Source organism: Lactuca virosa, chromosome 3, assembly GCF_052849685.1.
Source record: "Lactuca virosa cultivar CGN04683 chromosome 3, Lactuca_virosa_CGN04683_v6, whole genome shotgun sequence".
Lineage (NCBI taxonomy): Eukaryota > Viridiplantae > Streptophyta > Magnoliopsida > Asterales > Asteraceae > Lactuca > Lactuca virosa.
The window spans coordinates 279,798,153-279,810,757 of NC_136428.1; the positions used below are offsets into that span (position 1 = coordinate 279,798,153).

At 36.9% G+C, this 12,605-nt stretch overlaps 1 long non-coding RNA gene across 2 annotated transcripts; it reads left to right on the plus strand.

Moving 5' to 3' along the window:
- The first annotated feature begins 666 nt into the window (after nt 1-666).
- On the plus strand, nt 667-2,199 carry LOC145162968 (uncharacterized). Of its 2 annotated transcripts, XR_013739472.1 has the most exons (3): nt 667-920; nt 1,029-1,776; nt 1,900-2,199. It is a non-coding gene; the product is annotated as an uncharacterized LOC145162968 (long non-coding RNA). The 2 variants fall into 2 exon arrangements; XR_013739471.1 differs by having other exon boundaries at nt 1,029-2,199.
- Nucleotides 2,200-12,605: the final 10,406 nt, after the last annotated feature.

Below are 12,605 nucleotides of genomic sequence, written 5' to 3' on the forward strand. Positions count from 1 at the left end.
CATGATTCTTCTAGAAATCATCACAACCTGCAGACCTGCCATCATCAAATCCCTTGGCCCGATAAAGACTACAAGGAGCCCCCACCAGAGACATTGTTCGAGACAGACGAGTTGTCGTCATTGTCGTTTAACAGAAATGGTATCAAAGTGTTCATCACAACCTTCTTGTTCCTCTACATTTTGGTATTGACTTTAATGAGTGTGATCAAATCTCAAAGAGGGGGCATACCAATCCAGTTGTGACATTTAGATTTTTATTTGCAACAAAACTATCGTTAACTAGGGCAATATTCTACAATCATCTACATGATGATACAATTTCTTGGAGCGATCGGTGTTGTAGGATTTGTAAAGGGGTTTCATGAGAATTAGATCGAGCACCTAGTAGGCAGTATCTGAAAACGAATTTTACCATGTTCTAAGACTACTAATAAATTTACGTTTAGTGGCATATGTTTTCAATGGCATATTTTCTTTTGTGCCACTATAAAATGTTTTTAGTGGCACATACTTTTTGTGCCACTGATTTGTCATTGATAATACCAATTTTCATTTGGCATTACCATATTCGATTAAAAAGTGTTACAATTTAACCCTTACCTAGTTACGTGTTTTTTTATTTTTATTTATATTGTGCCCTAATCAGACGCCAAAGCATAGAGTCGGCTTCTCACTTTGTATTTCACCATTCAATTATCTACTCCTCCAAGAGGATAATCATTCATCGATAGACATAGCCCCCAAATCAGACCAGTGAATACCGTCATAGAGAGGCAATGCGTTCCCACATCAAACTAGTGATGGCTTCCCGACGGCGTCACATCCGCACCATCATCCGACATAATGGACAACGATCACAACGACGGTTGCGACATAATTGTCTCTCATTCTCATTTTTTGGTTCCACTACTGGAGATAATGTTTGTACTTTCTCCCTTCTTCCCCATGTTTCTACAACTCTCTGAACAAAAATGTACAGAAGAGATTTTGTAAACATTACTTCAGTTAGTTTCTTCTTATCCTTCTAGGTATTTGTTTGATTCTTTGTCTTGAAGCCGTCAAAGAGGATTTATGTTATACGTAAGCGGTCATAAAATTCCCGACATTCGTTTCACTGATAATAACAACAATGTTCAATCATATACAATCAACATTTTTTGAGATACATGTCGCTTGTTACCAGGTTACTTCTCTTTTCATGATTAATTTATGCCTTATTCACCACTCACATTTACATTATCCCTAATACAGATTGGCTCTAGACTTAACCAAAACAAGCAACCAATATTATTGATCAGATCGTATATGTAATTAGTATTGTATATTAATGGGTTTAACTGTTTAATAATGGGATTAATTAATCTAAATATGATAGATAGTGGTTAAATGGATGACTTCTTAGTGGTACATCCTCATATATGCCTCTCTCTGTTTCATGATGTATTGTCTTTAGTATTTCTACCAACCATTAATGAGCTAAGATGCTTATCATATTGATTTATAACTTGAAAAGAGAATATTTCATGATGTATTCAGATCAAAAATCAAGGTGTGATAGATATAGTTGCCAACCTAGAAAAGAAGATGTTAAAAGATGCTTCATGTTAGAATTCAACAGATCTGTGAGTAATAGTTGATGTTTCTTCTTAAAGATAGTGAGAAAATAAACAGCTTTAACTTGAAAATTGTTAACACCAATTTAATAATGATCTCACTAATTGTGTTGCAAGCTTTTATAATTGCATCAACTGCAACAGAGGAGGAAATGCTATGCTGGTAAGAATTCGTGTCCTTTTTCATAATCATGGAAAGAGATTTATTGGTTTAGTTTTCATTTTTTGATTTAACTTTTGTTTAGATTTCATAAATGGTGAAACTAAGTAGAAATCATATCTACAGGTATCATCTTGAACATGTTGTATGGACTGATAAAGCCCTAAATATGAAATTGATGAGGAAGGGAATTTTGACCAACATTTATTCCCTTATGGTGACTACAATAGTTTTTCCTTTTTCTTTTTTCTCTCAATCCCATATATCGCCTTTCTTTTATGGAATATTTGTTATGATGGAATGAAATCACAATGAAATGGAACTGATAAGTGATAACTCACTAAGTGCAACAGGGAAATACTTGACTCTTATTGACTAACCTTATCTTCAACCTCAAAATTTTAATACAGTTCACATTATAGGATTTTTTACATCTTGTTATTCTCGTTAAGAATCATGAAATAGTCCTCAAAGCTCAATTGTTCTACTAGTCATTGAATCGCCATGTTCGGCTTATGAAATTCAAATAAGTCAAAATTTTGTTTTATACATTTGTTTATCTACCATTACATGCCACCTACAAAGGAAACATTAAAGCGTGTTCTAATTTGGCAAGACCATAATCTCTTAACAGGTGGCATGTGACATCCCCACTTTCATGGCAGAAAATACCAATTTGTTTATGCTTTATTTTAAAATCAAAGTATACTTTTGAAGAAATATGTTGCGGAATTTGTCCCTAAAATATGATAAAGAATTTATCAAAGAATTTCTGAAGAAATGTATTTTCATTATATTAAAAACTTCGGGATGTCGTTTTATAAGTGTTAAACAATACTTTTCAACCACTATGTACAGACAGGGGCCAGACATGAAACACTGGTGGGCAACACCATTTTGGCATTTAAGCACTACTGAAATCCAACAACCCTATGCGACCTTCAAACCAGATTCCCCGTACCGCAAGTAGTTAAAAGATATTATAATAACACTTTGTATATTATATTTTATAATACACACGTTGTTTATAGGTTCATAATAATGATATTAAACTTAAACATAAGCTATACTTAAAGTAGGGTAAGCATAACTTACTTATAAGAGGGTTTAGCTAGGAATCGGGCTCTGCGGGGGCAGAACTTCCCAACCGAAAGCTCTTCTTATCAGAGCCTTCTGGTGCTCTCGGAGTTGCCTCTACCAGTTGGAAGTTACTAGGGATTGGGATGGATAATTTTGGATTGTTGAAAGAGAAACAAGGGTGAAGGTATGAAGAATTGAGGAGAACCTCGCACCTATTTATAGGAGCTGGCCTCAGACTACGTTGGGCGTACTCCTCGGGGTATGTTGGGCTTCACGTACGAGGGGGCAGCTGTCGGCTTCGCATGCGAGACTGTGGAGAACAAGCAAGGGCTAGGATTTTGCCACGTCACCCTCCTCGCAACAGTATAGTCCCGACTTCTAAATTTCGTAACTTTTGCATACGAGATCCGTTATTGATGTTCTCTATATCCACATGTAGGTGACGATGTAATCTACAACTTTCATTTAGACTCTGTTGGATAATATTGTTTTTTATTTTTAAAGTTATATTTTAACAGGCTTAGACAGGTAAAGTCTGTTAAAAATTCATAACTTTGTCATCCGACGTCCGTTTTCGTCTCTCTTTATATCGTTGAGCTCCTATTAACGAGATCTTCAATTCTCTTTTAGATTGTGTCGGCTAAAAATTGGTCGATCTAAAATTCGAATTCCGGGTTATGCACAGTTATGCTAAATCTTAGAAAAGCCATACTTTCCTCATATGAATTCAGATTTGGACGTTCTTTTTATACACGCTCTCGGTTTATCATATACTACGACTTTAGTTTAGATCGCTAAGGATAAAAAATATTTTATTGTAAACTCACTTTTTTACGATTCCTGGTGTTGTGTCGGTTTTGCCGCAAAACTTCGACGGGCCATAACTTCTTCGTTATAAGTCGGATTTTGGTGTTCCTTATATCCTCGAAATCCTTGTTATGACTACTTCAACTTTCTTCATAGATATTGGGTCTATCTATTATTTTATTTTTGATTTTTAGTTTTATTATTATTATTATTATTGTTATTATGTCGTTATAAATAAGTATAATGCACACAAAATCAACTAAATAACATAATACTCAAGTAATTCCTCTTCATTACTTCAAAATATGTTACAATTATTGATCCTAACTATTACATCGTTATAATAATGTTTAGCCTAAAAACATGGGCGTTACAATTCTCTCTTCCTTAGGATGATTTTGTCCAGTAATCATGCCTCAGAAAACAGATGTGGATAGCGACTCATCATGTCACTCTCTGTTTCCCAGGTAAGCCTCGGCCCATTCGTATGTTACCATTGCACAAGCACTAAGTTGACCATCATGTGTCGTAATTTCTTTGTCTTACGGTCAACAATTTCCTCAGGCTCTTCGATTAGCCTATTATTTTCTTCCATCCTTAACTCCGAAAGTGGAATTATATTGGGAACTTCTCCCGTAAACTTCCTCAAATAACACACATGGAAAGTGTTATGAATTCCATCTAGTTATCATGGAAATTCCAACTTGTAAGCTTGGTTCCCAATCCTCTGAAGAACCTTGAATGGTCCAATAAACCTTGGAATCATCTTTCCTCTCTTTCCAAACCTTATAAGTCCCTTCCACGGTGAGACTTTGAGCAATACCGAATCTCCAACTTCGAATGTCATTGGTCGTCACTTTTTGTCAGCATAGCTCTTTTGGTGATCTTGAGCTGCTAACATTCTTTACCTAATCATTTTTAACTTTTCAACAGTCTCAAGCCAACAAGACGACGTACGACACTTCTAACTGTACAAAGCTTGATAAGGTGTCATCTTAATGCTCAAATGGTAACTATTGTTGTAGGAAAAATCTACCAGGGGTAAGTGCTCATCCCAGTTAACTTGAAATTCTAGGGTACATGCTCTTAACATATCTTCCAGTGTTTGAATCGTTCGTTCGCTTTAACCATCGGTCTGTGGATGGTAGGTTGTACTTAAACACAACTTTGTACCCATTTCCTCTTGTAGACTCCTCCAAAACCTTGACGTGAAACGACTATCACGATCTGATACAATTGTTAAAGGAACACCTGAAGTCTTACTACCTCCTTCACATAAGCATTTGCAAGCTTGACCATAGACCATCTCTCAGTGGGTGCTATGAAGTGTGCACTCTTTGTGAATCGATCCATGACTACCCAAATCATGTCGTGACCGTTCTTCATCCTGGGCAGTTTAGTCACAAAATACATGGTGATGTCTACCCATTTACCCATGGGTACAGGTAAAGGTTCTAAACTCCCATACGGTTTCTGATGTTGTGCTTCAACTCTTGCACATATTACACACTCTGCCACATACTTTGGAACATCGAGCTTCATCGTCGACCACCAGTAGTAAGGTTTCAAATCCTTATACATCTTAGTACTACCGAAATGAATCGAGTACATGGTCTTGTGAGCTTCTTCCATCAGAAGATCTCTCATTCCTCCCATCTTAGGTACCCAAATCCTATCTTGGAATACCTTCAACCCTTGATTATATTTACCGAACACCAATGTCTTGCCTAAATGTTCTTCCTTTCCAGGTTTACTTTTCGACTTAGAGCATCAGCTACGCCATTTTCTTTACCAGGGTGGTAAAGTATCTCGCAGTCGTAATCCTTCAGTAACTCTAGCCAGCGTCGTTGCCTCATATTCAATTACTTTTGATCAAAGAGAATACTAGAGACTTTTATGATATTGAAGAGTTTGCACTTTTTGTCGTAAAGATAATGCCTCCATATCTTTAAAGCAAATACTACCGCTGCCAACTCCAGATCATGAGTGGGGTAGTTCTTTTCATGCTCTTTTAGTTGTCGAGATGCATATGCTATCACTTTATCTCTTTGGGTCAGAACACAACCTAACCCAACTCCAGATGCATCGCTATAGACCGCGAAGTCTTCAACTCCGTCAGGTAAAGAAAGAATCGATGCTTCATACAACTTCTTCTTTAATTTCTCGAATGATTCTTCTTGTTTCTCACTCCATGTATATGTAGCTCCTTTATGGGTCAAAGCTGTCAATGGAGCAGCTATCGAAGAAAAGCCTTGGATAAACCTTCGGTAATATCCAACTAATCCCAGAAAGATTCGAATCTCGGTGGGATTTTTTGGTCGTTCCCATTTCATCACAGCTTCAATCTTTTCTAGGTGAACCATTATCCCCTCTTGGTTAACCACATGACCCAAGAATTGGACTTCTTGAATCTAGAAATCACATTTTGAGAACTTTCCATACAGCTTCTCCTTCTTCAGAACTTCTAATACTTCTCGCATGTGCTTGCCATGCTCCTGCTGGCTCTTTGAGTAAATCAGAATGTCGTTTATGAACACTATCAAAGATTTATCAAGGAATGGTTTACAAAACCTGTTCATCAAATCCATAGATGATGTTTGAGCATTGGTTAGTCCAAATGACATAACCAAGAACTCATAGTGTCTGTATCCCATTCTGAATATGGTCTTCTCAATATCTTGCTCTCTCACATTCAGCTGATGATATCCCGACCTAAGATCGATTTTTGAGAAATAGATCGAACCTTGCAGCTGATCGAGTAAGTCATCAATCCTTGGCAATGGACACTTGTTTTTCAACATTGCCTTGTTCAGCTATCTATAGTCTACGCACATCCTCATGCTTCCATCCTTATTCTTTACGAATAACACCGGAGCTCCCCAGGGTGATGAACTAGGTCTAATGAAGTTGTTGTCCAACAACTCCTGAAGTTGCATCATAAGCTCCTTCATCTCTGTCGGGGTTAATCGATATGGTGATTTCGCTATTGGTGTCGATCCTGGCAACAAGTCTATTAGAAACTCCACTTGTCTATAAAGGGTAATCCAGGAAGATCTTCGAGAAAGACTTCCGGATAGTCACACATCACTGGTATTCTTTGTATCTCCTTCTTCTCCTTCTTTTCATCGATCACAAATGCCAAGTATGATGTGCATCCTTTGGACAAACATTTTCTGGCTTTCATCAGGGAACTGATTCCAGAATTTACTCTGCGTTTGTTCCCATACACCATAAATGACTCTTTTGCTGGTGGGTTTACTCTCACCGTCTTCTTCTTGCATAGTATTTCGGCGACGTTTGCACTAAGCCAATTCATTCCCAGTACGATGTCGAAACCGTTCAACTCAATGGTTAATAACTCCTCGTGGAATTTATTCTCGTTCAAGTCGATGACGATGTTTTTTAATGCAATCGCTAACAGGTATGAATTTGCCACTAGCAACTTCTACAACTAGAGTAGTATCAAGTTTATCTACAGGAAATGCTAGTCTTCCATCAAATTTGTGCGATATAAAGGAGTAATTTGCTCCTGAATCAAACAATATATTGGCAGGCAATCCATTTACGAGAAAGTTACCTGAAGCGACATCTGCTACATCCTTTGCTGCTTCTAGTGTTATCTGGAATGCTCTTGCCTTTGGCCTCAGTGGACCATTAGGCCTTGCTGCCTCTTTCTTCTTTGGGCAGACCCTAGAAACATGCCCTTCTTCATTACATCCCAAACACACCTTCAGGTTGAATGTGCACTCATTGGCGTAATGCCTAGACTTTCCACATTTGAAACTAGTGACTTCCTCGCCATACTTTCCAATGTGCTTCTTTTTACACTTCTCACACGATCTTACTTCGCCTCCTCCTCCTCCTCCGAACTTCTTTAAACCAGACTTCGAGAACTTTCTCTTCTTGTTGGACATTAAAGATCCATCAAACTTCCTTTTCTCTCCTATCTCAGCCCTCTCCAGACCCTTCTCGCTTAACTAGGTCTCGATATTCTTAGTTGCTCTAACGGCTGTCTTCAAAGTACTTGCCATTTTGACAGTTAGGCCAAAGTCTGATGGCAATCTGTTATCAAACTTCTCTATCTTGGCGAGTTCAGTAGGCACCAAGTAGGGGAATAACTTCATCATCTTGGTGAATGCAGTGTAATAGTCATCAATACTCATCTTCCCTTTCTTCAGGTTCTAAAACTCGTTGTTTAGGTCTATCATATCTACTTCCGAGCATTATTGCATTTTCAACCGCTCCATGAATTCTTCCCAAGACATCCTCGGGGCTTCTCCTCCTGGCATTATATCTGCCAATAACTTCCACCAACATAAAACTCCGGTCTTTAGTTGTCTGACTATGAAGACTGTTTTCTACTTGTTACTGCAGTTGCAGCTTTCAAATACCATTTCCATCTTGGAGATCCAGTCAATAATGTCCACTAGCTTTGAACTTCCCGAAAGACTCGGTGGTTTGGCACCCAAGAAGTTCTTATACATACGCTCATCCATGTCAATCCCTCCATCTTGGTTATTCCTTCCAACCACTGGCGGTTCAGCTTGGCCAACGGTTCTACTATAGTTTCCTTCTTTTGACTGTCCCTCATTCAGTTCAGGCTGTTCAACAGGCATAGTAGGTTCATCCCTATTTTGTTGAAGTAGACACCTTGTCTCTTCCATCTGACGATCCAACATCATTTGAATCATTGCTTGTACTCCTGCCATAGTGATTGGCTCGGGTGCAGCTTCTACCTCTGGTGCACGCTCAATCACAGGCCGTTGGTTAGTATTAGCATTTCCATTAGCGTTTTCAAATCTGCTTCGGGTTCTCTCTGTGTCGATCTATACACCAAAGTAGGTGGATTTAGATCTTGTTTATGATTGACGTTTAGTCCTCCTTCTCACTCCGAAAAGTTACATGCTAGTTCGAATATCGAGTCGAACGTTTAGAAATTTGAACACATAAAGTTTCCCAATCCAGTCGGAAACCATGAGGGACCTAGCCTAAGGATCATCATCAGGATGACAATACTGCTTAGGGGATTCCTCAGCAATATATGTCAATAAGGAAACCATGAGGGGGATAGAGTACACTGGTGAACACACCGTTTACAAACACCTACAGGTTGCGAGCCTGCTAGCGTTCCACTAGACTGTCTAGAATAGTTTGTGGTCATCATCTATACTCTGATAGATGACTAAGTTAGCTTAAACATCGAGGCCTATCATCATTTTAATTCATCCCTCATCATCTATTTCATCTACCCATCTTTACCCATCATAATTATAGGTATAAAATACATATACATGTAGTTTATATTAAATACTTCATATCAATGTGTAAGATGAAAGTAACTATGCACTCACTTGTTAAAGTGATGATTCCATACTCGGGGAGCGCTTCGCTTCTAACAATTCTATTTTACTTCGACGAAACCTGTGATATCCCTATTTTCATGGCCAGAAAAGACCGATTTGTTTATGCTTTATTTTGAAAATCAGAGTATCTTTTAAAGAAATATATGCGGAATTTGTTCCCAGAAAAACATTGATAAATACGTTCTAAAAGCATTTCCGAATAAATGTATTTTATTCATTTTAAAACATTGGGATGTCATTGTCAATACAGAAACATAAGCATAAACAGACCTTACATTTATTTACACTAGTGATTTTCATCTCCTTAATCTCTCATTGTAAAGTAGCTTCATATTGACACCTATGATACAAATAAACTTGACTGGGTCAGGTTGGGAAACCTGGAGAATACATAGGGTTTTCAACCCACAAGAATATAATTATGTTTAACCATTAAACAGCCAACCCAATTACCCATCCCCATTATCTTCTTTATTTCTTAAGGATCTACCCTAAGAATCATTTATCATTCACTCATTCAGTGCTAAGGATTGTCCTAAGGAGTAGGTACGAAGTCCATCATTGTCAACGACACAACTGTCAATGTTATCTATTAAGCACAGCTGCCAATATTATCATTTAGGCGCAACTGCCAGAATTGTGACATTCTCTATTAGGTGCAGCTGTCGATATTGTCCTTTAGGCGCAGCCGCCAGGGTTATGATGTTCTCTATTAGGCGCAGCTGCCGATACTATCCTTAGAGCGCATCTGCTAGGATGTTTAGAGTACATCGTTGATCAAAAACATCTACAGGTTATGGCGCAGCTGCCAATGCTCATCTATAGGGTACTAAGTCCATTGCTGCCAATGTTCACCTATAGGGCACTATGTCCATATTGCCAATGTTCCTCTATATCAGCTTTCATCCCTCGTCATTCATTTACCCATGTTTTACCCAACATATTTTGTAGATATAAAATACAGATATAGTTTAAATAATTTAAAACATGTATAAAATCGTTCATCCAACATAGATATATAACAAGTATACAGATAATATGCACACATAGCAAGTAATTTATATAAAAGACTTTATATCTATGTGTAAGATGAAAGTAACTATGCACTCACCTGTTAAGGTGGTGATTCTGAACTCAGACATCGCTTTGCTTTTTAAAACAATTTCCTTCTGTTAGGGTGAAAAGTCATGCTTGGATGTGGAGTCTTGGGCTAACCTTCTTGTATGTGTAAATGGGTTGAGTATTTCCTATAAATAGGAAGTGAGTGACTCCCATTATGTAAAGGATCATTTTGGAGTGTTAGACTAGAGAGAGAAACTTGTACAAACCCATTTGTATATCCTTTCTAGATCTAATATGAACTCACAAAGAATTATTTACTCCTTGTGTTCTTGAGTTTTCATGATGATTCACTAGATATTTTCTTATTCCGCATATGCCATCATAATCAACACCACTACAGTTGGTATCAGAGCGGGTGTTCTTGATTTGATCAAGAATTGATCCATGGTGGCAATCTAGATTTGGTGATTCATTTTTTGATCTTTGATCTTTGTGTTATTGAGAGTTTTTGGATTCTAGAAATCGAATTCATCTTTGATTCTATTCAAAATTCTATTTTCTTCACTAGAATTCAAGTGATTTTTACTTTTTCTCTCTAGAAAACCCATTCAAAATCACTTTCTCTCTCTAGAAATTTTCAAGTTCTTGTGATCATGGTGGATTTGCCATATGATTCTTGGATTGTGATCGTTGAAGATATCAAATACAAAGTCAATGAAGATCAATTTTATGGGTTGGTGTTAAGCAAATTGATTGCATGGGGTAATATGGTTTCTTATGGATGTTTGAAGGATGATAATGGAAACTTGATATTTCAACCACTTTGTAAGATTTTATGGTTGAATAAAATTGCCTTGTCCATATTAGTCCGTAGTAGAAATCAAAAGGAAGGAGAAGAAAGGGATTTGTTTAATAAGAAATACATTTCTCTAATTGAAAACCCAAATGATCTTCGTGCTCTTAAGTTTGTTGAAGTTCAAGACAATGGAGTTCAATATGATGTTCTTGATGTTCAAGAAAAGGGAGTTCAAGTTGATTCTCATGATGAAATTTTTTTTTTGCTCGATTGGAGTTCAAACCGATGATATTTTGTGTTCTTGTGATTCATTTGAAGGAATGATTCCTTATCGGAAGCCGGTGATCCAAGAAATTCACAAGTATCAAACTCCAAAAGATCTGATTCAAACTCACAAAGTTGAAGTTGTGGAAAGTGGGTTTGTTCATGAAATCAAGTCTTCAAGATGCAAAAAGATGAGAAAGAAAAAGAAAAAGAAGATTAAACGGAAGAACAAGCGGGTTTATTCACAAAAATCGTCGAATGTTGTTGTGAATCCGAAATCCGTGAAGCAAATTTGGGTTCCAAAGCAACTATCTCCAAATGTTGCATTTAATTTGAAGTCAAAACCCAAAAGTGTTGATGGTTCTTTTGAAGATGTTCTTGGTTTGATGAAGAACACGAAGAACGAGTTGTACGTCATGCATAATGGGTGGTACAATGTTCAAATTGGAGATTTTCTCATTCCAACAAAAGAACCAAGATCTTCTAAATTCGATTCGATTGTTGAAAACGGATCTCGATTCGTCAAAAAGGTATCTCAAATTCTCAAATGGATTCCAAAACGTCCATGATTTCGATTCGTATTTTTCATTTTCTATTTTTGATCGATTTGCCTCATTGGATGAAATCTGTTTCAGCCCCGTTGATTGATCAAATTATTTTTTTTAGATCAAATTTCAAAATCACAATCATTTTCTAAAATTCGATTATTTGTTCATCCAATTAAAATTCAAGCCCAATATAATTTTTTTTAGATACTGTTCATCATACATATATGTTCGAGCCCAGTAACTAATATTGTTACTGTTCTTAAGCGATTCGTAAGCCCAAATGATAATCAGTTCTTGTTCTTTATCTTTTCTTATATCGATGTTCATTTGGATCGTCAGTATCTACATCAAGCAAAGCAAAATTAAGTCGATTTTACTTTCCTTATTCTTGATCGACTTCATCTTATGAATCAATTTAGAGTCGAATTTGGAGATTGTTTATCTGAAATCAGGTGTCAATATTCAATGCCTGGTTTGTCTTGAACAGTAGGGGTCAGAAGAATAAGTTCGTACTGATTGAAATCAAACGAAATTTTCTTTGATTAGAGTTTGTATTCGCACTCTGAAATTCGTTTTGTTGATTGAAACTGGAGTAGAATGACCTTATTTGCTGTTGATATCGATTTCGATTTTAAAGTTGACTTTTTGGAGTCAATCTACTTTATCTCATCAGTATAAATGATAATGAATGTCGATATCGAGTGGTGTTCTAAGAGGCAGTAAAACGAAGCGAATAGATGAAGTAATTTTTTTTGATATTCGAAAGTTTGTGTCGATTTTGGAGTAATTGATTTCAAAAAGTGAGTTTTGGGATGTTCGCAACTGGAACTTATGATTTTTGAATCGAAGTATTGTGATTGATGGTTAGTAAATGAAAACAAAGGTTCGATGGTTGACGATTGATAAGGAACA